This window comes from Gopherus evgoodei, chromosome 1 (genome assembly GCF_007399415.2).
Source record: "Gopherus evgoodei ecotype Sinaloan lineage chromosome 1, rGopEvg1_v1.p, whole genome shotgun sequence".
NCBI lineage: Eukaryota > Metazoa > Chordata > Testudines > Testudinidae > Gopherus > Gopherus evgoodei.
The window spans coordinates 120,534,003-120,559,780 of record NC_044322.1 but is presented as its reverse complement, the minus strand read 5'-3'; the positions used below and the strand labels follow the sequence as shown (position 1 = coordinate 120,559,780).

The window sequence follows — 25,778 nt, the reverse complement described above, 5'->3', positions numbered from 1 at the left end:
CAAGCATATACAACAGGATCATTGTGGACATCGTTAACCTGAGTCTTGATAGGTAGAGCAATTTTACCCTCATGACCAGTAGTTCTCAAAGCTGGTCTGCCACTTGTTCAGGGAAAGTCCCTGGCAGCCTGGGCCGGTTTGTTTACCTGCTGTGTCTGCAGATTCGGCCGATTGCGGCTCCCACTGGCTGCAGTTCACTGCTCGAGGCCAATGGGAGCTGCAGGAAGCAGTGCGGGCTGAGGGATATGCTGGCTGCCGTTTCCCGCAGCCCCTGTTGGCCTGGAGCATTGAAGCGCGGCCAGTGGGAGCTGCGATTGGGCGAACCTACAGACATGGCAGGTAAACAAACTGGCCCGGCCTGCCAGGGGCTTTCCTGAAACAAACGATGGACTGGCTTTGAGAACCGCTGCTCTAGGCCTTCTGCACACTGCTCAATTTCTCTTTCAGACACTTTATCCAGCAATTTGCCCGCAACAGCTGCTCTGTTTGGTAGACTGTATCCTGGTCTTAATGACTGAACCGTGTTAATGAAGTGTGGATTCTCAATCATACAGAATGGAGAGTTTGTTGCATAAACAAACCAGGCAATTTTTTCATCAATTATCTCTTTTTGTAATGTGCTGGTTCTTATCACAAAATTATCAAGGGTTATTTCTGGATGATGGAGAGTTTTTGCTACAGGTGATATATTGTGGCTATGTGACATACATGATGTGACTGAAACACTGTCATTGGTAGATAACTCTGAAACAATAGAAAATGATGGTGATCTTGAAGGTGGATAGTCTTCAGAATTTTGTATGTTGAGGATGGATTCTCCTAAACAAACTAAGTCAATGCAGTTATTTAATTATTTCCATACTGATCATTTAGTATCACTCATTGCATTCACTGGCACTCAGTACTACTTTAAAGGTGAAATTGTAGAAAAAAGATTTGACTGTTTTGACTATTTTTTTTATCACAACTGCATCTAAAATGATAGTACCATAGAGTAACAACTAAATTTTTTCTCACACATGAGAATTCAAGAATAGTCCAGAAGGAAGACAGGCAGTCCTTAAGAAAGAAGTATGAAATAAAAAAGTTTAGCCACCTGAAGATCCTGCGTGTTCCGACATATTCCTTTCATCTTCTTCAATGCAGCTTCCTCCTGAGAAGGAACACATCTCATGATGTTGTGTCATTTGGGCAACCAGGCCTTGCATTTCTTTGTTGCACTATTTGCATTTTGCACACATGCCTGTCTTACTCACAGGTAGAGGAACTAAATGAAAATATTCCCAAACTAGGTCTCTTTTATGGTCTGCTGCCATTATAGGTTTTCCCTTCTAGTGAGAGAATGGTATGGTTGATCTCAAATGAGTGGAGGCTACTCTCAGAAAGACCTCAAGACTTCCGGAATATGCTCTTAAAACAGTTTAACTTTTGTTTCTTCTGCCTGTCCCTCCCTTCTCACATTTATCTCCAGACTTCTACTTGTCCAGATCTATTCTGCCGTCAACAATCTTCTGTTCATTGAACTTTTTGAAACTTTGCACTTTTAGAGAGAGGTAAGGGATTGACTCTGTGTACACAAATTTGCAGAGGGACAATAGAATTGAGGTCTGTTATTTCTTACCCCTGTCTATTAATAAATAAACATTTTTGCTGTTAACAAGCATGTTATCTCTGTAGACAACAAATCCACGGTTTGAGAACTGCAAAACTAAGCATCTCTGATGGTATCTTCTAGACTGAGCACTGAGTCCCATTGGGTGGATAGAAAGATTAACCAAAATTCATACAGAAGCCCCTAAAACTCCATAAGATTGGGTCCGTAATCCATGAACTCTTGGAACTGGTTTACAAAACTTTTCTTAAACATTACATGAATATGTTGTCTCATATTATAGAATTAGACTTTATAATTCCTATTCCATGATGAGATACATTGTGGCTCAAAGTTATCTTTAGATTTTTTTACTTAAAGCATTTTATCCCGTGGTAACACTTTAACAGTCTTCCTTTTTGAGGTAAATATACTTGATAGAGGAAATTAGCATATCAATAATGACATAGGGTCTCACCCAGCAGGAGAGAAGGCAGGTTCCCTTTCCTTAGATGTTTTACCTTCATTTGACTCCCTACTTCAAGTTCTAGTCCTTTCTTAAAGAGAAATCCTCTGTAGTTTCTGCCTTCTTTCTCCTAACTGCTGAGCTGCTCCATTGCTCGCTTTAGCAAGTCTAGTTTTCAGTTGGTCCAGAAATCTATCAGCAGATACTAATGCTTCTCATTCTTCTAGAACAGGAGCATACCAGAGCTCTGGCACCTGCTTTTGTCTACCCGTTACTAATTCAAATGGGCTATATCCAGTAGAGACATTAATTAGTAGCTGCTCAAGGAGCCATCAGAATTTCCCAGTCCTTTCCACTTTCAGTGACAATTTTGCTAAGTGTCTATTTAGTTGTGCAGTTTGACTGCTCCATGCTTCCACTAGCCTGAGTATGGGAGGGGATGTGGACTCTCTGCTAGATTCCATGTAGCTTGTATATTAATTGGGTTAGATCGCCCTTGAAATGGGATCCCTGGACAAATCCAAAGAATAATAGAAATTCCCCACGTAGGCATTAAATATTCAGTGAGACACCTAGCCGCATTTAAAGTAGTGTTAGTTTTACAGGGAAAGCATCAATCTATTTTGTAAAAGTATCCACTTATCAAGAGTTATTTATTTCCTCTACGTGTGGTAGGTATAATCGACTTGCACCTTAATCCATGGACCATATATCCTCTGGGTTTGTTAAGGGAATCTTGCTTCTTCCCTGATCTGCGTTGACAGCAGCACATGGCAATTTCTGACAATATCAGATTGTACCAAGGGCCACCAAGCTGTTTGCAATAGACATTCAGTTGAATGAGCAATGCCCTGGTGCCCCCCTTGATCATGTGCAAGATACATGATGTCATTTTGTGTTTAGGCACTACTCACATCTGCTGGCTTTGTGGCTTTGCTATGAGTAGACCATTCTCTTCAGGCAGTAGTTGAAGAGGAACTCCTCCCTCGTTATCTTTTTTAAAGAAATTTTGTAGAGAGATTGTTTGTTCTGCATTTCAGCAAGACTGTATTTTTTTGACTCTGATGTTTGAGTTCTTGCTACAGCATTTTGTTTTGGAGCTTCCCAGCAGGTTATATTTAATGCTGCCTGTTTAGCTTCAAAATCAGCCTGATCGTTTCATTCTGCTTTGGGTCCTTTCTTTTGATGTGCTTTAACTTTGCCAATTAAAGTTTCATTTCTTCTCCTTTTTAAAAGGGTAACTATATACAGCTATAAATCAGTGAGTAGTACAGGTTTACCATCTGAATTATATATAGCATTTTTCTCCCATTCTGAAAGCCAGTCAACTAGAGCCATGCACACCCATTGAGAATCAGAACACAAGTACAGATCTTTTTTTCTTAGGAAACATTTTCCAAAGTTCACTGCAGCCAATTCAGCTTACTGAGCCAAATGTATATTACATTTGCTTGCAATCACTGTCTAATTGCCAGGATCTGTAAATGTAAAGCCAGTGTAGGCTTTTCCATCAGTGTGGTATAATGAACCATCTATAAACCACACCTGAATAGATTTTTGTTCAGGAAAAGGTTTCACATCCCATTCAGAGCCCCAGAAAGAGATTTCTTTCGAGTGCTTAGTTGAAGAAATAGGCACTCCTGGGGCTTCCCACTTACCAATAATCCTAAAGTAGTTTTAGATGATCCAAACAGGGTCTTTACCTGCAAATCTCAATCCATTAAAGCTAAAGTCCAGCGAGCCAGCTGAGAATTTGATACCTGCCCATCTTTAATTTGTCCGGAGAAGATATTTTAGAAGGGTGTGAAGAGTACTAAGGACTATGTGTTTAACCCTGTAATAGATTCTGAATGCCCCAATACGCTGCTAGAACTTGTTTGGTTTTGTTTTGTCTTGCAGAAAATTTTTCCTCCACTCAGCTAGCAAGCAGGGAAACGTAGGTGGTAGGTTTATCCTTGCCTAACTGAGTCTGCATTAACACAGCAGAAAGAGCTGTAGTTGAAGCTCCCACTTCTAAAATAAAAGGTTCTTGTAGGTTAGTATCTGAGGGGTAGCCGTGTTAGTTTGGATCTGTAAAAAACGGCAGAGTCCTGTGGTACCTTATATACTAACAGATGTATTGGAGCATGAGCCTTCGTGGGTGAATGCATCCGACGAAGTGGGTATTCACCCATGAAAGCTTATGCTCCAATACGTCTGTTATTCTATAAGGTGCCACAGGACTCTGTCACTTTTTGTAGGTTAGGATATGCTCGTGCAGCTATCTGGGCAATTTTTGATTTTAAGCCCTGGACTCTTGATTGTGTTCAGACTTCCATTCCCAAATATCTCCCTTCTTCAAAAGTCTATACAGCAGTTTAGCAATTTCAGCAAATGCTGGAATAAATTCCCTATTGAATCCTGCTAATCTCAGAAAGGATCTCAACTCATGTTCTGAGTACTTGGACTTACTCCTGAAGGGGCTATCTGCTTTCAGGGCCAATTTCAGTTCCCAGGAAGCATACTTTATTCCTGGCTATCTGAACCTTCTTCCCATTCAGTTTTAACCCTGTCTCACTCAGCAGTTTAAACAACCAAGTTAGGACTTCTCTGTGTGCTTCCTCAGTTTCTGAGGCAACTAATATATCGTCGTCATGTACCAATACCCTATCAGTTTCTAAAAGAGGAGCCAGAAACTTGGTTATGTCTGCATGAAATAATGTGAGAGAGTTGATAAATCCCTGAGGAAGTAGGGTCCCTATAAACCAGGGGTAGACAACCTATGGCACGTGTGCCAAAGGCGGCACGCAAGCTGATTTTCAGTGACACTCACACTGCTTGGGTCCTGGCCACCGGTCTGGGGGGCTCTGCATTTTAATTTAATTTTAAATGAAGCTTCTTAAACATTTAAAAAATCTTAATTACTTTACATACAATAATAGTTTAGTTATATATTATAGACTTATAGAAAGAGACTTCTAAAAATGTTAAAATGTATTACTTGCACGCGAAACCTTAAATTAGAGTGAATAAATGAAGACTCGGCACACCACTTTTGAAAGGTTGCCAACCCCTGGGGTAAATTGCTGACCTTTGTGCATGAAAGCAAACGTCTATTTCTGGGCTTTCTGGGGCCACAAGAACAGACTAGAAGCTATTAGTTAAATCAAAAACAGAAAATTGCTGCCTTCCATCAGTTACTCGTTCTGTTAGGATGCCACCACTGAGGCAACTGCAGGAGTACGCTAATTCAATGCTCAATAATCGGTGGTTAGTCTCCAGGAGCTGTCCTGTTTATGGACTGGCCAAAGAGGAGAATTGTTTATTTTTGTTGTGAGAACTAGTATCCTTTGGTCCACTAAGGACTTAATAATTTGAGTACCTGCCTCTTCTGCCTCCTGAGGGTATTTATACTGCTTTTTCGGTGGAGGATCACTTCCCACAATTAGCACTTCTCCACTGAGCTTTCCACAGTCTTGTTTATGAGTAGTCCACAATTTAGGGAATTGGCTTGTTAATTGGTCCCATGGGGGATTCTGCTTGAGGCACTGGGATAGATTCATTGATGGCTCTCATGTAGTAAGTGCCTTCCATTCCTTCACTTGAATCAGGATTAGTTTCTATTCCCTTTTCTAATACACGAAATTCGTTTCTTATAATCAGTGATAGCATGGATGTCTGGAGAATGTCACTCCCAAGAATCCCTATATCATCTTCCAAATTTTGTTTGTCAAATTTTGTGTCGGTCTGCTCCCCAGATATTATTTGAATTTTACCTTTAAAAGGTATAAAGGGGGTTGATCAGTGTATCTATCCGGTTCATGTTTCCTGGATTTTAAGGACCCCCGGGCACTTGGTTCTACAGGTAAGATACTGTTTGTCGCCTTGGTATCCACGAACATTTTGTATTGCCTATCATGATTTTAACATTGGGGCACCCACAGGAATCCCAGGATAAGAGAACCTCCATGGGTTGGTGGGGAATGCTGTCCTATTGTGGACAGGGAGCATTAGGCTCCAATCCTGGGTCACCACCCAAGGTTCTAATTGTGTTTGCAGGTACAGATTTAGAAAAAGTCTTTCCGGGTTCTATGTACTCATGTTTAGAAAGTGTCATGATTAACTTCCAGCATGGAATTCTTTACTTGACATCTTCATTTTGTTTTTTAAATGGTCCCTTAATTCAGAATAAGAAGGCCTCTTTTTATCTTTTCCTTTATCCCTTTTTATCTCTGAAGCCCTTCTCCTCTCCTTCCTTTCTCCCTTGAATGGTCACAACAGATCTTATTTTTTCTTTTATCTCTAAATCCTGCCTAGCGGAGCTATCCTGCCATGCTCCATATGCAATGAAGATTTTGCCATGGGTATTGTTTGCATTGACCAGCAAGGCAATTGTATTCCTAAAACCAGGATGGAATCCTACTATTAATGTTTGTAGACCAGATTATCACAGTTGGCATCTGGGAAGATTAAATCATAGCCTCTCCAAAGGTGAGCTTCAAAAGGCTGAGTGGTCTCATACTCCCTTTGTTTTCTATTCTACAAATTATTTTCCCCTAAGAGTGTGGCACTAGATTATTTTTAGCTTCTCTGAATTGTGGTTTCTAATCTAGACACTTCCCTATAATCTCAGTGGAAATAGCTAATTTGAGGTTGGGTGTAAGTGAAACCGCAACCACTAAACAAAAATCTTGATTTGTCCATTCATTTACTTGAGTTTCTCTTTTCCAGTTTAGAAGCCAGCTCTTGGTAAAGGTCCCATGGCTTGAGTTGTTCAGGAAAAAGTAAAGTAGTCTCATTTACCACTTCTTTGCGGCACCATTTTGATTGTCCCCCTTTGGTGGGTCTCCACCTGACATGATGACATCTAGTGACAGGGACAATTGGATTAGGGTAGTGGTTCTCAAACTATTTACCATTGTGGGCCACATCCAATGCTACCTGTATGGGCCCAAGGATGTTACATGGCCCACAGCTGTGTGCTGATTGGCTAGGTTGAGAACCACTGGATTAGGCTGACATTCTCTCTGATCTGGATCATCAAGCCATAAATCACACTCATAATATGAGGGATATTAATCTTCCTCATTGTCATTCCTGTGAGGAAGACGGTGTGAACTCTGTTGCATTGGAACCTATAATGGAAGCCATCCTACCCGTCTCACTTGCAACTGGATTTGTAATTTAGCAATGGTTTGATTGCAGTGACCATGGAAGGCTGCCCATTTCCATCCCTGGTTCTCCTGCATTAAAGCTCAAAGGACAGATCACATGTGTTCAATTCTTTCTCTGATTCCCCTACTTTTTTCCCAAGTTGTTGGCATTTCTTGGACAGTGTCACATTTTCATTAGTGACTGTTCCCATTGTCACTGAGGAGCTCAAAATGGAGGCTTGAGCAGCCTGCAGATTGCTCTAATGCTGATGGGCATGGTAGTGTCCCACCAATTGGACTTTTAAATCCTTCAAGGCTTTCTGGATCTGACTCAGTCTTTCATGGGATTCAGTGCTCGCCTTCCAGCATCCTTGAATGAGGGTGTTTTTCCTAATGACTCTTTTAGGCTTAGTTGCCATCAACTTTCTCCTTGCTCTTGGAGCAAATCCCAAAGAGGATCATTGAGAGTCTGCCATGAAGGCATCCTGGGACCAGTAAGGCCCGCTGTTGGAGGAGATATAACTGAATACCTCTTCCTCCCCCATCCTCTCTTCTGTAGAGACTTTTCAGATCACTACAATCTGTCTTCGAGAGACTACGATATCTTCCCCCGCCTGGATTGCAAGGTTGCAGTCCCTGACCCCAAGTACTGTAATTTTGAAATCTGACAAGATCCACTGGTCATTACATGGGACATCAGTTATTACAAACTGCCCTTCCTTTCATCCCCGACCCCAGAGTAATTGAGAGAGATCAAGTGGATTTTAACCATTTATTGACAACTACAGTAGAATCTAAATATGTGATCCTAGGCTATAATACAGCAAGTAAGTAAACAATCTCGCTCCTTGCTGAGTGGTCCAGTGAGGGGTACCAGTTTGGGCGGATGAATCTTGCTCTCTGTTTAGCATTTATCACCCCTCCACTACACGCCACAAAGAAAGCTCTAAACATATATGCTAAGTTATGCATGTGCCTTGTGATTATGTGCCTAGTAATAATAATAATTGAAGATTATTATCTGTCTCCTAGAATTGGAAGGGACCTTGAAAGGTCATTGAGTCCAGCCCCCTGCCTTCACTAGCAGGACCAGTTTTTGCCCCAGATCCCTAAGTGGCCCCCTCAAGGATTGAAATCTCAACCTTGGGTTTAGCAGGCCCATGCTCAAACCACTGAGCTATCCCCCACCCCACCCCACCCCACCCCACCCCCCCATGCATACACCACATGTCCAGACATGTCCAACCGTGGCTCCTCCTGCTGCCAGAAAATGTGAAACACACGCTTAAAGATAAACATTAAAACAAAAAGGGTAAAGATGCATCACTCCAGAGCAGTAGTTCCCAAACTTTAACAGCCTGTGAACCCCTTTCCCTAAAATGTCAAGTCACGTGAACCCTCTCCTAAAAATGAATATTTCCAGGGATTTTCTCCTTTACCTGAGCATAAATTATAAAAGCAGTGATCTTGGAAGCATAAAATTTGTTTTTATTACATGCTTATTACACACTATTTATTATTAATTATCATTACAGTATTTTTATTACATTATGAAAACGGTAAAACTCTTCCAAGATCTAACTTTTGAAGCCTGAATCTCTTTGAATAAGCCTGTTATAACACAGGGCTCCTATGTTTCATCCGGGAGTATGAGATGTGAAACAGCATAAAGGTATTTAAGAAGCCAACTCAGAGTTCCTCCTTCACAAGCATTCAGGTCTCAAGCAGTCCACGCGAACAACAGACGTTACAAGAAAGCTTAAACTTGTTCTTCATAATCATTTTAAAAACAATACTAGCTGCCTATTTAATTTAAAAAACAGCAAAAAATATCCACCTCCCTTTCCATTTCTTATAAGGAGTCTTGAAGGTTAAATCTCCTCAGTGTGATAGATATGCTTGGTTTGATCTCCTTAGCTCTTGGAAGTCCAGGAGCCCCATGCTGTCTTGAGTCCCTAGGGACAGTTCTGTCCGCAATTAGGGAATTTTTCCGGAGAACCCCCTGTAACATTTTGCGAACCCCAGTTTGGGAAGCAGTGCTCCAGAGATTCTGGAGCGTCTAATGTAGAGCCTTGCCTGGGACTATTTTTTTTAATCTCGCCCTGCTCTGCAATTTGCACTCCCACCTGCTCTCGCATTGTTTCTTGCATTTTTATCTTGCTCTCACCCACAAAAACCTTAGATACCACAAATCCCTCAGGAGACAGATCTCCGCATGCTATTAAAAAAATCAGTTTATGTCTATAAACTGAATTCAGACACAATTTTCCACTAAAAGAATAAAAACAAATACTGCTTAAACCATGTAAAAAATACTTTAGCTCCTGTTAGGAAGATTTTATGTCTATCATATCCCTCACTTAGATTTAAGTATTAAAACCTTTATTAAGAAAAACTTGGTTTATATTACTGACATTCTGTTTATGACAGACTGGTGAACGATTTACTGTTTTCCTGCAAATTACCACAGCATGTTTTGTTTTAGTTTTGGCAGCCCAGTTCTGCCTATAACAAAGACTGTTTTACCTGCTCCTGCTATTATGGCAGTGGGACCTGCAGGATCCCAGTCCTGCTGCAGGGCTCTAGTTTAAGGGTGCAGCCTGTATGGAAGCTCTCCAGTCCCCTAACATTAGGCAGTTACAGCTACACCTCTACCCCGATATAATGCAACCTAGTATAACACGAATTTGGATATAATGCGGTAAAGCAGCGCTCTGGGGGGCGGGGCTGCTTTACTGTGCTATATCCGGCAGCAGGGCTCCCCGCAGCAGCCGGAGCCCGGGGCTCTTTAAATCACCGTCAGAGCCCTGCTGCTGCTACCCCGGATCTTGGCAGTGGGGTGATTTAACGGGCCCGGGACTCTTGCCGCTGTGGGATCCCCAGGCCCTTTAAATCACTGTTGGAGCCCTGCCGCTGTTACCCCAATATAACGCAGTTTCACCTATAACACAGTAAGATTTTTTGGCTCCCGAGGACCGCGTTATATCGAGGTAGAGGTGTAATTGTTTTTAAATTACACAGGTTGGGGTTTTTTGCACTGATTTTGTTAGAGGATAAAATTATACTATTTGGAACATAATTCATCTTTATTATTTCACAATGTATGCAACCAAATGCGCAGCAGTTCTGAAAGCAACCAAACGCATTAAAATCTTAATCAAACTTAATAAATTAAGAGAACAGAACTTATGAAGGGGAAAGAATGTTCATGTCCATTCCAGCTACACATACACCAACTGTGACTTTCGCAGGTCAGTTCATGTGAAGTGGTGATTGTCTTTCATGTCCCACAGGGTAGAGTGTTAGCGGTAGTGCAGCAACCCTGATACCATGTGGAATGTTGAGGGGGGTGCATGGTGTAGGAACTTCCCCGTATTGAGTTCTCAATGGGCTGCAGAGGGGGGCGAGCCAGGGATTGTTGAACCTGCAGATCGACCAGTCTGCAGCATCAGTTTGCTGCCTAAGAAGCTCCATTATGTCCTGGCGTATCTCTCTTTCCTTCTCCTGCTTGGACTCCTGGATCTTTCTCCTCTCCACTGTTTCCTTCTCCAAGTTGTCCACAGTATTTATCCCCTAGGCCTTGTGCTCAGGGTCCAGTGCAACACTGGCTTGCAGGATTGCATGGAACACGTCATCTTGAGTCCTTTTTTCGCCTCCTTATCTGGCTTAGGCATTCTGCGGGTGTGGAGGGGGAGATCCTGAAGGGTGCAATGGTAGCAGCTGAAGATAAAACACTCGGAAGTACCATTGTCAGCGCATTCACTACAGAAAGTGAAACTTAAGATGCTGAACTCACTCCTCTTGCTCCCTAAAGTTTTAAGCACTACATTCTCACTTCTGTTTGGGAATGTTTATGCACAGCACCAGCCATGGTGAGTATGGCCTGCCCAGGGTTGGGGAATTGAGGAGGGAATTGCTTGGTTGCATGATTCTAGTAGTGTAGGTCAGTGGCATTGAATACTGGTATTGTTTTCTGTAGGCAGTGGTTGTTTTAGCTGATATTTCTCAGTGTCGCAAAGACAGAGAAAACACAGCTGCTGCTAGCATCCCGAAGCCACCTGAGCCTGTGTGCTGCTAGCCTGGGTACGTAAATGGTGCCTGCTGAAGTTATCGCTGAGTGGTGTGAGAAAGTGTCCTAATATGGAGGAAGAAATAAGGCAGCCCTCCCTAGAAACCTTTGGCAGAGGATTTCAGAGGATCTCGAGGAAATTTTCATTGAGATCTTTCAGGAGGATTCCAGGGACATCCTTGTGTACATAAACAAACGGCTCTACATGACGCCCCTACATAACTCTAGAGGGGAATGAAAAGCAGATACAATTCTGCTTCTCTTGGTTGTGCCACTACCTCTTCTAGTGAGTAAATTAATGAAAAGTCAAAAGATGTGTCTTGCTACTTTGGGGGGAGGGAGGCATCCCTGTAGATAGATTTTCTATTACATATTTACCCAAGGTTCCTTCCCCTGCATTGGGCTCACCTATGCTCAACTGGCTGGACTGCAGTGCAGTCAAAAATAGATCCTGACTCACTGCCCAGCTGGATCCCCTAGTTGCCTGTCCCCCATACTCTTTCTCCTCACTTTTCACAGTGCTGGAGATGGGGCGCATCAGCAGAGTATGGCATTGCAGCTCTTTGTAAAAGCGGCATGTCTGAGGCTTGGCACCAGATGTATTGTTGGCTTCCCCGGCCATCTGATATGTCTGCCACAGCTCCTTGACTTTCCTGCAGCACTGCTGCTGGCACCTGTTGCATCCCTTCTACTGTATCCCCTGTGCAATCTGCTCATAGATGTTGACATTTATGTGGCTGGTCCAGAGTTGTGCCCACACAGCCTCTTCTCCCCACAGGCCCAGAAGATCCAATATCTTCTGTATACTCCAGGCAGGAGTGCATGTGGAGCATGTAGCCAGCATGATCAAAACTGGTCAATTGCACTGAACTATGTACAGCTACTATGTGTGCTCATCATGCCAGGCAATCAGTGTAGACATGTGCACAACTAGGTCAACGTAGCTGCCTTGCATCATCCTAACTTTGTAGTGTAGACTAGGCCTGAGTACACTTCCCAGGCCTGAAGAAGAGCTCTGTGTAAGCTCAGAGGCTTGTCTCTCTCCAACAAAAGTTGCTCCAATAAAATATATTACTTCACCCACCGTGTCTCTATGATTATTTCATAGCAGTTCCAGTGTCCAAAGTCTTAGTGCTAAAGGAAAGGGTTAGGAATGCCTGTAAATGCCATAGGTTATTTTAAACTGAAGTTTATAACTGAACATTTGTTAGTCTATTGCAATCAGGTATCATTTTACCAAAAAGCTACTACGTTTGTGATGTTGGGAAGTAGAGCCCAATGTAAGATTGTAAACATGAAATATTCCACTTGTATAGTTCTGATGTCCTTATCCTTTTGTTAGGAAAGGATTTACATGATTTGCCATTGTTGGACTACAGTGCTGCTTGTTCCAGATATCTCTTTGGAAGTTGACCACTAGGATGTTGTTTTAATGTTTGTATTTTAAACTGTATAGTGTTTTTTATGCACAACTCTTATGTGAACATCCATAATACTGAGCAATATGTCTATAGTTTCCTCTAAAGTAACTGGAAGTTTTTTGTTTAACCGCTTGGTGCTGGTTGCAGTTGCACTTGATGGTGACTCTAATGCATTAGGCAGGGAATATAGACTGGTGGGTGAGTGAATGTCCTCTGTTGGTAAAGCAGGAATGTGCCAGTCAGAATGAAGTGATGTGATTTGATGCTTGGGCATCAGTTTCATTTTTTAAAATTCTTCATTGGTATTTCATGCAATACAACTGTTTTCTTCTCAATGATTTGGACCAGTTCCAATCAGCAGGTTTTTTTGCAGTGTCCATTATGATATCCTGTACAAAGTCATTTTGTTTCTTATTATAGTAAAGATATGTGCCACAGGAGTGCTGGTAAGACTAATCTTTTGATTTTTGATTCCAGTCATATGACATGGGTCAAGGTTACATAAGTCTTAGACCACTGTCACTTACAAGGGGTTTGTGTCTACTGAATCCAGGGCTTAGTTTACCTCACCACCACCCCTCCCCCTCTCTCCTCGTACTTGGATATTTTAAAAATAGAATGGAACATGTAACCAAACCTAACATTACCAGTTAATAAAACGCAGATAGAGTATCTTAAGATGGCGGTCATGTGAATGTCATGAACTACTTTGACAGGATTATTCTGCTTCTTATTGAACAAGTATGAACTCTGAAGCTCAGTTGTTTCCTGATCATATAGCTACTTCTCAAAGATCTTCTACAGTGGCCAGTTCAGCTGCTGAGACATATTCCACCTGCTGTTGGATGTGGCGGTGGATGTTGAAAAACCGTGGGGTATACTGTGAGTCAGGACACTTGAGTTCTGTTCCAGGCTCTGCCACTATCTGTCTGTGTGACCTTAGGCAAATTGTCTGTGTCCCCACTTCTCCTGCTTTGTCTTTTCTTTTTAGACTGTAAATTCTGAGGGGCAGGAGCTGTCTGTTTTGTACAGTGCCTACCATGGTGGGGTCTCAGTCATAATTGGGCTTTCCAGGAGTTGCCCTCTTCTAATTATGATCATAAATGTTCAGTGACTGAGTGAATTTATGGTACTTCTCTTAGCACATGCTACATCGTTCACAGCATTCTGGATGTCCTCAGACAGAGAGAGATTGTCTTCTTTAGTTTCGTCATGTGTATTAACTTGATATGCATGGTATGGCTTTGCAGATTGCTGTTTATCTTTTCAGGTTGCCAGCCACTTTGTTTGATACCTGATATTCCTGTGCTGGTCACAGTATTCTTGAAATTCTTTAATGACTGACTTAGTAGCTTGTAATCCTCTTCATGCTACTGCTGAAATATACTGTCCTTCTTCAATGTCTCTGGACCTGCCAGTTTTAGTGTGTGGAGAACTTTGCTTGTTTCAGATTCTCTGCACTATCCCCTGCTTCCAGGAAAATTGTAAACATTACAGTCACCTCCGTTTATTCCTTTCCAGATTGAGGGATTCATGTGCTTTCATATGATCCATTTTTAAAATTTATATTCTGACATGAAATAATAATGTGGGCACACTGTTGCTTGTAAGAGACTAATCTTAATTTCCTAATCCCAGTCACATGTCATGGATGTCAGAGTAATCATCAAGAGTGTTGAGTAAAGTAGTAGCTTTGTTTCATGTGCCACACAGGCTACATCAGGGGTTGGCAACCTCTGGCCTGCGGCCCGCCAGGGTAAGCATCCTGGCGGGCCAGGCCAGTTTGTTTACCTGCTGCGTCCGCAGGTTCGGCCGACTGCTGCTCCCACTGGCCACGGTTCACCGTCCCAGGCCAATGGGGGCTGCAGGAAGCAGTTCAGGCTGAGGGATGTGCTGGTCGTGGCTTCCCGTCACCCCCATTGGCCTGGGAGGGCGAACTGTGACCAGTGGGAGCTGCGATCAGCCGAACCTGCAGACGCGGCAGGTAAACAAACTGGCCCTGCCTGTCAGGGTGCTTACCCTGGTGAGCCGTGTGCCAGAGGTTGCCGACCCCTGGGCTACATGGTTGAATAAAGTTTTAAGACAAATTTTCATGTCGTTTGCATAGCTTAAAGAGGTCAAAGTTCCACTTGTGAGTACCTAATCTTTTACTGGAATAGGTGTGATGGCACTAAAGAATTGAGTGTGTGTGTGTGTATATATCTATCTATATCTATATATAGACATAGATATATAAAATTACCAGAGAGAAATCATCTTTATTAAGTGAATCTGTGTGCTAACAATATTAAGAACTATGAAATAATTGCAGATACTCATTGTTGCTTGTATGGAAAAAAGTCTGGTCTTGAAAAATTTGCCATGCAGTGTGAGACTAAGGATATTGTCTACGCTAGTACTTTTGACAGTATAATTTATGTTGCTCAGGGGTATGAAAAAACACCCCTCTGAGCAGCATAAGTTGTACTGAGAGAAGCGCTGATGTGGACAACGCTATGTCAGCAGGAGACGCTCTCCTGCCAGCATAGCTACCACCACTTCTTGAATGTGGTTTTATTATGTTTCTAGGAGAGGTCTCCCGTCTGGGTAGAGTGGTTTAACATGAGGAGTCTTAAAGCAGCTGTGCCACTGTAAGCTCGCTTGTGTAGACATAGCCTAAATAAACACAATCTACTTAGTGAGGGTAATTAGTGACCATTTACTTAGAAATGTGATGGATTTTCCATCCCTTGACATCTTTAAATCAAGACTGGATGTTTTTCTAAATGATGTGCTCTAGCTCAACCTGAAGTTATGGACTTGAGGCAGGAATTGCATAGTGACATTCTATGCCCTGTGTTGAAGGTTGGACTAGCTGTTCGTAATGGTTCCTTTTAGCCTTAAAATCTATGAAAAAAAATATTATTTCATTTTCAAAGTACCCAAAGATGGTATTTTGTACTAAATTAACAATCTTACCATTTTTATCTGTTGAACCACAGTAACACAGCTTTAAAAGACTCAGCATTAACTCTGAGTACATTTTTGTCACCAATCCCCCAAAAGTAAATTTCAAAATTAGTAGTATAATTGCCAGAAAAGTAAAATAGAATAAAATAAGGTTGTGTGCTAAGGCAGATTTTGTTGTCAGTTTTATGCTTGATTCCATTGCTAGTTACAACTCCATAAAAAGGGGTTCATTATAGCAGTACCTTCAAACCTGAAAGATTACATGTTCAGCAAAAATACAAAAAATGTGATTTTTCTTCTTTGCTGTTACACATCAAAGCAGCAGCAGTCTTAAACTTTTTTTGCAGTTATACATCTCATTCTCTCCAAAGGCTTTTCCAAGATCCTGCATCAAAGAGAAGGAAATGGATATTTATATTAGATTAGGTGGGTCTCTTGGGAATGTCTTTTTACATCCTCAAGGAGAGTGGAAAAAGGCATTTTTTGTTTTGATTTTTCACGGTTTCCCTTAACACTGCATACGTGTTTGTAAATATTGTATCTATTTGTGAATTATACTGTATTTGTTTTTGTGCACATAACATGTTTTGTGTTTGAGGATGTTCATCCAATAAATGACACTAGTTTTTCAAGGCTGCTTTGTTTTGTTCCAAGTTGGTATTGAAATTGTTCAGCAGTGCAAAAACTGAAATGTGATGTTTTGTATTATAGGTCCAAAACCGGTGGAAATCCATTTTGTAATTTGCAAGAACAAACTTCTGAAGCTGTGGAAAAATATGGTATGTCTGCTGTATTTTCATGTGTTGTATATGCAACTTGTTGCCAACTGTCTCTTGAGTTGTAGTTGTTACCTTAACAAAACTTGTCTATAAAAATGAGGAAGTTGTAACAAAAACTCCATTTAAGGGAAGTACTGAGACACATTCTTTTATTTTCAAACATTTAAGTTGTAATATCTCTTCCCTTATGATACACAGTTCTGATAGTTGGCAGTCACTTGACATTCAGGGATTCAGTAAATGAAGCACAGAGTGATGTAGCCTTTATGAACCCCCCTTTTAAGTTGTTTAACAAACCTAGCATATTGCTGTTACTATATATCTGTACTTATGTGGATTGAATCAGAATTGAGACTACTTTTTTAATTTTTATCTAACTGCTGAACACATTTGCAAAATTTCTAGTTGCTAATTTAAAAGTACTAAATAAGATGTACAACAGCATTCCATGCAAAAAACGATATTAACATAGTATTAAGATTACAAATTGAAACATCAGAAAATGCAGAAATTAAGGTTCTAATAGTAATATTAATGTGGTTATATTGCGTACGGTGTCCATTTTGTTCATACTTTTAACAGTGTAACCTAGAACTGAAAATATTACATATGTGCAGTGTAGCAAAATAGTTTTAATTTTTAAACTTTTAATTTTAAAATATCATGCAACCTTTAAACTTAATGGGGAAAAAATATGGACAAGAGAAGAAAAAACAGTGTTCAAAACAGTTTCATAACTATCTAGGTTTTCAATTGCACTTGTACATAGATACAAAAAAATGTAGTTGTAGAATTCTAAAATTTCCAAGTGCAGTAACCAGTAATTGGCTGAAAACATTTTTGAACTGCACATGCCCGAAATGATTTTTTAAACATTGTTACATTTTTTTTCTAGTTTACTGAGTGACTGTCTATTAATAAAGACTAACATTATGGAATGGGAATGTGGAAGTTTTAAATTTCAGCCACTTTTTTGAATAGTGTACAGAATGTTTTTTTGAAACAAATTAAATGTCAGAAGAGGTGGTTTTCCTAATTAAAGAGCTGCTGAATGCATCTGGGAGGAGATGGGAGGATTTTTTGTTTTGTTTTGTTTTTTAAATGCCAACGCCTTCCCCCCCCCCCTCCCCAAAAAAGTTTCTGTTCTAAAGTATTGGAAGGACTGACCCAGAAGGAAAGTGTTCGTAACTCTTTACAAACTTTGTAAAACTGTTGAGGGGGGTGAGTTTTATAATGAAAGTTGAGTTACAACCTTAACTATAGATTTTGCTTTTGTGAAGGCTGTAACTCTTTGCAAGAGCTGTGATGTTTCCTTTCCATAATACAGTTGTTTTTGGGAGACTTTAGAAATTGGTCCTCTGCTCTGTCAAGCAGGTAGCAGCTAGCGACTGCTCAGTCATTTTTGTACCCACGGCGCCTTTGAGACTACCCACCTACGTCTTGTTCTCCAGAAAATTGCTCTTCAGTTGCAAAAAGTTTTGTGGATGGTGACCGCTCCTGTTGAAATCCAGGCCACTACTTTTATGCTGACTTTTCTCCTGCTGGCCACTCTGCTCTGAATGATATAACTATTTGTCATGGTTGGGTTTTTTTAACATAGTCCCTGAATCTGTACTAAACAATTTAGGCACTTTATAAAATAAGGGCATGTTCCTTACCCAATTTTAGAACTTGCAATCTAATTTTAGATGTGGGGAACACCAAGGATGGTGATTATAGGAACATAATCAAATGGTTATTCCGTTCTAGTATCTTCACATTTTAGTAGTTCCAGTAATAAAGGAGATGGGGGGGAAGGAGGGTGAGAGAGCACAATCCCATCCTGTAGGTAACATGGAGGAAGTTTGTTTTTTAGGAGCGGTCAGGGGATGGTGAGGATTTGTGAATAGACACTGGGAAGGTAGTCTGCATAAGAAGCAACAGGGAAGAAGATAGGAATGTGAGAAGGAAACTAATGAGGGGATCACAGGTGGAGAAGAGGCTTGATGGAACAAAAGATCAAACGTGAAGGCTGAAGTGGAACTGTATACTGTCTTCATTGCAAGGACAGGAACTTGGAATTTGATACACAGGCCCAGAGGGAGCCATTGGAAGATTTTAAAAGGGGGTGATATGGTCTAATAGCTGATATGCACAGTAATTTCAACAGCAGCTGTGGGTATCAAAGACTGGAAGAAATTTATAGTGATGGAGATGATTAAGATGTAGACAAGTTATTTTGCTGTTGCAAAAGACAAGAAGGAATGGATTCTTTTTTATGATGAAAAAGATGGAGCAGGTGAGAGATGGAGTTAAAATGACCCCCAGATTTTATCAGTTTATGATGGATATTCGTGTTGTCAGTAATGAACAGAGGTAGTGGACAGGGTATAGGAGGAAAAATAAATGGCTTTTGTTCATGCTGAACCTAAGGTAAAAGCAACCTATCCAAAAGGAAACCTAGGAGAGAGTCTGAAATGCAAGGCTGGACATACCTCATGTAGAGAAATAAATCAGGGTTGCATCCCTGGTCATCTTGGCTGATAGCCACTGATGGACCCATCCTACATTAACTTATCTAATTCTTTTTTGAACCCAGTTATAATTATGGCCTTCACAACATCTCCGGACAATGAGTTCCATAGGTGGACTGTATATTAGCTACCCTCCAATCATCTGGTATAGAGGCTGATTTAAGCAATAAGAAACATGCCATAGTTAATAGTTCTGCAGTTTCATATTTAAGTTCTTGCAGAGCTCTTGGTTGAAAGCATCTGGTCCTGGTGACTTATTAATGTTTTAATTTGTAAGTTATAAAGTTTATAAGTTTATAAGACCACCTCTGTTGACACCTAAATCTGGGACAGTTCATCAGATTTGTTACCTAAAAATGGTAGCTCAGGTGTGGGAATCATCCTCATGTCCAGTGGCATGAAAACTGATACAAAGAATTTATGTAGCTTATCTGAAATGGCCTTGTCTTCTTTGAATGCTCCTTTAGCACTTCGATGGTCCAGTGGCCCCACTAATTGTTTAGCAGGTTTCCTGCTTCTAATGTACTTAATTTTTTATTATTATTATTATTTATTGACTTATTTATTGCTGTTCGTTTTTGAGTCTTTTGATAGTTGCTCTTCAAATTCTTTTTTGGCCTGCCTAATCATATTTTTTAATTTGACTTGCTAGATTTTGTGCTCCTTTCTATTCTCCTCCCTCGCATTTGACTTCCAATTTTTAAGGATGCCTTTTTATCTCTTACAGCTTTTTACTTTATCATTGTTATTTGCCATAGTGGCACTGTGTTAATCCTCTTACTATGTTTTTTGTTTGTTTTGTTTCTTTTTAATTTTGGGTATACATTTAGTTTGAGCCTCTCATATGGTGTTTTTAAATCATTTCCATGCAGTTTGGAGGCATGTCACTCTTACAACTGTAACCTTTAATTTTCATTTAACTAGCTTCCTCATTTTTGTGTAGTTCCTCTTTCTGAAGTTAGTATTTTCCCTCCCATAAGGATGTTAAATTTAATTACATTATGGTCACTATTACTGAGCAGTTCAACTATATTGATCTCATCCTGTCCATCCTTGGATTTTGTAGAAGTGCCATCTCTCTAGCTGTACTCTTCATTTGGTGGTTTCTCTTTCTCCCCACTCCTCTTTGTTGGCACCCATTCACAGGGCTCTATGATTGCCCCTTTTTTGTTCCTCTGCACTATACCTTTTGCTTTTTTAGGATCCCTTAACACAGGAGCATGGCTAACTCATGGAAAATGGGTTTAAAAGCCCACTCCTGAGCATCCAGAGGGAGCTACCAAGCGGGAGAAGCAAACAAGAGTTTTGTAGTGGTATGTGAGAGCCAGATACACCTAAAAGACATACTTTAAACTTCAGCAAATAACACCTCTCCTCTCCTCAAAAAAAGAACAAACAACCTCTACAAGAGTAAAAATAATGCATGCTGAAATCCAGTGGCAGAGCAGGGCTATCAAGTTTCTTGCATTGAATGCACGACATACGATTAGCTCCTGTGTAGGCAGATGGCATACATGTGCAGTTGTTGCAAGCAACTCATGGCCCTCAGAGACTAATATGGGCTCTTGAGACTGGAATGGCTGAACTGGAGGAGCGAAGGAAGACAGAGATACACAGACAAAACTTTCAGGAACATAGTAGTGTGGTGCTACCCCCAGTCCATCAGCGTCTGCTGTTGAGGAGAATGAAAGATTCAAAGGAGAACATCAAGCTGGAGGGGACAAAAACAATCCCATAGTTGGGATCCTCTTTCCAGGTGATGTCATGGTATCCTCTCTCACTGACGAGACCATCCTTAGGAAGGGAACCACAGTCACTAGGAAAAGCCAGGTAATACTATCGAGGGATTTGATCATTTGAAATATAGATAGTTAGGTTTGTGATGACAGGGAGAACCACATAGTGAATTCCCTGTCGGGTGCAAAGGTTGCAGATCTCTCAAAACCTGTAGCTAGACTTACATGCAATGCTGAGGGAGAGCCAGTGGTCGTGGTAAACATAGGTACCAGTGGCATAAGGAAAGGTAGGTCCTTGAGGCCAAATTTAGGCTGCTAGGTAAAAGATTAAAGTCCAAGACCTCCCTGGTAGCATTTTCTGAAATGTTTCCAATTCCATGTGCAAGGCCAGTTAGATAGGCAGAACAGCAGGGTCTCAATGCATGGATGAGATGACGGTGTTTAGAGGAGGGACTTAGGTTTATTGAGAACATTTTGAGCGGAGGAAGAGCCTATACAGGAAGGATGGGCTGCACCTTCACCAAAACAGAACCAGACTGCTAGCATGTAACATTAAAAAGGGTATTTTTAAACTATGGGCAGGAGGAAAGCAGACAGATACGGAGGGACACACGGTTCGGATAGAGACATCCCTTAGGAGAGGATTTATTAAAGGGGATACTTTATATCCTAATAAAGAGGAGAGGATAGAAGTTGATAAAGGACAGGTAGGAACTGAAGAGAAATGGTCAAACAAGTCCCATTTAATCACATCACATGAAGGCAGACAACTAAATATTGATAAATTTTATAAGTTCTTGTATACAAATGCAAGAAGTCTAAATACTAAGATGGGTGAACTTGAGTACCTGCTATTAAATGAGGATATTGAAATAACTGACATCACAGAAACTTGATGGAACAATGATAACCAATGGGACACAGTAATACCAGAGTACAAAACACACAGGAATGAGAGTAGGTCACACTGGAGGAAAAGTGGAACAATATGTGAAAAAGAGAATAGTCAAATATAGTAAAAAAATCTTAAATAAATCAAACTGTACTGCAGAATCTCTGTGAATAGAAATTCCATGCTTGAATAATAGACATATACCAATAGGACTATACTACTGATCACCTGACCAGGATGGTTTTGATTGTGAATTACTCAGGGAGATTAAAGAAGCTACAAAAACAGAAAATCCGCAGAAAAATAGTAATGGGGAGTTTTAACTATTTCCATGTTGACTGGGTACATGTCACCTCAGGATGGGTTGCAGAGAGAAAATTTTTAGCCACTGTTAATGACTGATTCTTGGAGCAGCTAGTCCCTGGAACCCACAAGGGTAGAGGCAATTTCTGAGTCCTAAATGGGACTCAGGATCTGGTCCATAAGGTGGGTATAGCTGAATCGCTCAGTAATAGCAACTATAATGTAATTCAACTTAACCTTGTAGGGGAAAAAAATACTAAAGAAACCCACAACAGTAGTAGTTAACTTTCAAAAGGGGTATCTCACAAAAATGAGGAAGCTAGTTAAATGGAAATTCAAAGGAATAGTCACGAGTGCCATGCCTACAAGCTGCTTGAAAACTATTTAAAAACATCGTAATAGAGGCTCAAACTAAATGGATCTCCTCCTCCCTCCATCACCCCAAAAAAGAGTAAGAGGACCCAAAAATACTATCATGGCTAAACAGCAGAGTAAAAGAGGCAGTTACGGTCAAAAAGGCATCCTTTAAAAACTGGAAGTCAAATCCTAGTGAGGAAAATAGAATAGAGCGTAAACTCTGACAGGCCAAGTGTAAAAGCATAATTAGGCAAGCCAAAAAAAAATTGAAGAGCAGTTTTTGTGTCTTTTTTTGTGAATTAAAAGTTTACTCACAGGTTACTTTTAAGACCAATTATGCTACAGTTTATCTAATTAATTTCCTTCCCACTTGGGCCAGACACTATTCCAAGCAGCTTTACAAAAATCAGGTGGCTGTCTTCACTGCTCTCCAGAAGATTTCTCTGTTTAGGCAATTGGTTCATCTTGTCCATATTTTGATCCTGGCAGCAAACATACATAATTTCTTCCTCAATGGGCCTCTGCCATGTTTGGAGGCAATAGTAAAAATACTCCAGAAAGGAAAGTTTTTCTAACAGACAGAATGGTCAAATTGTCATTTCTAATTAGGGTTTTAAAGAAGCAAATTTCACCAACAAGAAAGTCTCACAACCTGTAGTTTGTCAGCCCTTATTCCTTAGGCCCTGTCCTGACTGAGACCACTTCAGATCATCTTCTAGTAGGTGTCGCTGTATGGAGAATCTGGAAGCAAAACTCAGCCCCTTTTCTGGGGAAAGCCTTGGTGGCTGAACAAGCAATGCACAAAAGCAAGCACCATTCTCCAGGAGCTAGACACTAATAAGCTGCAAACATGAGCCTGACAGAATCCTCAGGGCACATATAGGGAACCTCTCAGAATAAACTCTTTAACTATAGAAGGTGAAGAGTCTACAGAGAAAAGTATTAGGGCTCATAGCTGTTCAGCCAGCCTATGTTGAGTAACTCAAGTATGTCCCTATGAACACATACCATTCAGAATGGAACCCATGCCAGTGGTGACCTATATGTAGTATGGAGAAGCCATAGTCTTTTGAGGAATCTGTTCTCTTCAGATGAGCAGAGTGAAATCAACTGTGTAACACACATTTCCATCTGCTAGGCGCCAAAATAGTTGAGAGGAAGGGCATCTAAATCCATAAATCTGCATCAGGGCAACTGAGGAGAGAAGCTCACAGTGTGCATTCATCATCCCCAAGAAAGTTTTTTGACATCCTGTCCATATCAGCCCTTTAAAAGGAAGGAAAAAAGCCCAATTATTGTGAAGATGGTTAGTGGTGTTAGACCACCTGAATATTGCAGTGAAAGAACCTTTACTGTTCTTTGACCCCAAAGACAGAGCTTTTTCGATGAAGTCAGTACTCTATTCCTGTTCAAGATCCCTCAGATTTGTAGCATGGCTCATGGCACACAGCTTGTTACCTAAAATAAAGGTACTGGATATAGCCAAATTAGATTGCATTCTTCTTTATCTAGAGGCATGCCAATTAAGCTTAAGAAAAGGGGCTAGAATTCAGTTATTAATGAATTTATTTTTCATTTCTAAATGCATCTTTACAAACCTGCTTCACTGCACCCATGCAAAATTGAATAAAAATACACAGTTCAGGCAGCTTTCCTGAGAAGCAAAAAGGAAATTACATTGCTTCCGATTAGGGCTTTTTTCCTTCTCTAAAGCAGATTAAGAAGATAGGGCATGACAACCTTTGGATGGGTCTTGTGCCATTTGCAAAGGAATAATGTAAACTTTTTCATCTTGTTTTGCATCACCACCTCTTGCTTGGATCATAGATATTTCATTGTGTGGACCACTAATTGATCCATGGACATTAGTTTTAGAACCACTACCTTAAGGATTCCTATCTCTGCCATTGATAGTCTTAGGGAAATGTGGCAGTCTATTCTATGGGCTTTTAAACCTTGTGCCAACTTCCTGGAAATGGTGATTTGCATTTAGATCCCACTCTTTTTTACCATTAGGTCCCCAGCTATTTTGAGCCTTAATTTGATTTTGAAAAGGTTATTTTTTTTATCATTCCTTCCTCACTCAGACACCTTGAGAGGTTTTGCAGCTGTTAATCTAGATTGGTTTAGATTTCCCCTCTTTGTGGCCATTAGGTTTGCCAGAAGAACAGGGATAATAACCCTTTCTGCAGTTCCAGAATAGATTTTTTTTCCCCCCATCTTTCCGCTCACCTTTCCTAGTTCCCTTTCATTCAACCCTAGATGTGGGAAGGAAATGTCATGTCACTATTTTGATATTGGTATTAGTAATATTTTCACTTTGCTCTTCTCATCTATTGATCTCAAACTGCATTACAAAGGTAGTAAGTATCATTACTGCATTTACAGATGGAGAATTTGAAGCCCAATAGTGAAATGAGTTGTCCTTGTGAGTCAGCGGTAGAGCTGGGAAACTTCAAAAAGTTTGAAGCCTTTAAGGATCATAATGAGCTGTGGTATACTTCAGTGAAGAGAGTTGGTGGCTGTTGCTAATACTTGTCAACATTCGCTCCCTTCTGCAAGGGTCCTTGTGACCTGTTCGGCTGAAAAGGAGGGGTTTTGCTGGGTGACATGTATCAAGCCTTCACATGCACTCCCTGATTACTCACCAAATAAGTGTGTGTTTTCGTCATTAGCAGGTGTGGTAGTCTGCTACAGAATGCTGAAGCCTTTTTTTAAGCTCAATAGGCCATTTACCTTTGTTCATTTGTGTGCGAAGATAGTGCTAGTTAGATCCCTACAGTCTACAGGTCAGAGTGAGAGCTCACTGAAGGAAACTTCCCAGCTATTGCACAGTGCTGGACTTGTGTGGCCACTGGTTGTTAACTGATAACCATTTTTAGAAAAAACTAAAATCAAATTTATTTATTTTTTCACTCACTAAGTGCAGTAGTAACATTACGTGTGTTTAAACAAAAGGGAGTGCTTGTCTTGAATGAATCCTTCTGCATTAGGAGATCAACTTACCATATATACTTGATCATAACCTGGTTCGTTTTGTAAGCCAACTCCCCTAAGATGGATACATAAAAATGGAAAATTTTTATGACCCGTTCATAAGCCCACCTTATAATTCAGGGGTCGGCAAACTTTGGCTCCCAGGCCATCAGGATAAGCTGCTGGTGGGCCGAGATGGTTTGTTTACCTTGAGCGTCAGCAGCCATGGAGGTAAACCTAAGTAAACCAAGTGTCCCAGCGCTCCAGCAGCTTACCGGGATAGCAACTAGTGGTGAAACTTTTTTGGGGAGAGAAGCTGGGTGTCAGGGGAGTGTAACCCCTGTGACCATCCTCCACATGACTCCATCCCTAGCCTGGACCCCTACACTCTCTCCATCCCATCTCTTCCCACCTTATCTGGGGAGGGCCAGCGGAGGATGTCTCTGGCCTGGCTGGGCAGCGCAGCCACAGCCTGCTCCAGTGGGCCAGACCAGGTGGTGCAGCAGCAGCATGTTCCAGTGGGCCGGCGGCGCAGCCAAAGCCTGCTCTGGGGGGCCGGGCCAAGCGGCATGGCTGCAGCCTGCCAGCCCCAGA

At 41.0% G+C, this 25,778-nt stretch overlaps 1 protein-coding gene across 9 annotated transcripts in view; it reads left to right on the top strand.

The window, feature by feature from the left end:
- The window catches only part of UBE3A (ubiquitin protein ligase E3A), an 88,578-nt gene that overhangs the window by 7,669 nt on the left and 55,131 nt on the right, over nt 1–25,778 (top strand). For all 9 annotated transcript variants that reach the window (XM_030571017.1, XM_030570984.1, XM_030570966.1 and 6 more), the window contains exon 2: nt 16,340–16,407. The gene's annotated coding sequence lies outside the window, so the exon portion shown is untranslated. The remainder of the gene's footprint in view (nt 1–16,339; nt 16,408–25,778) is intronic.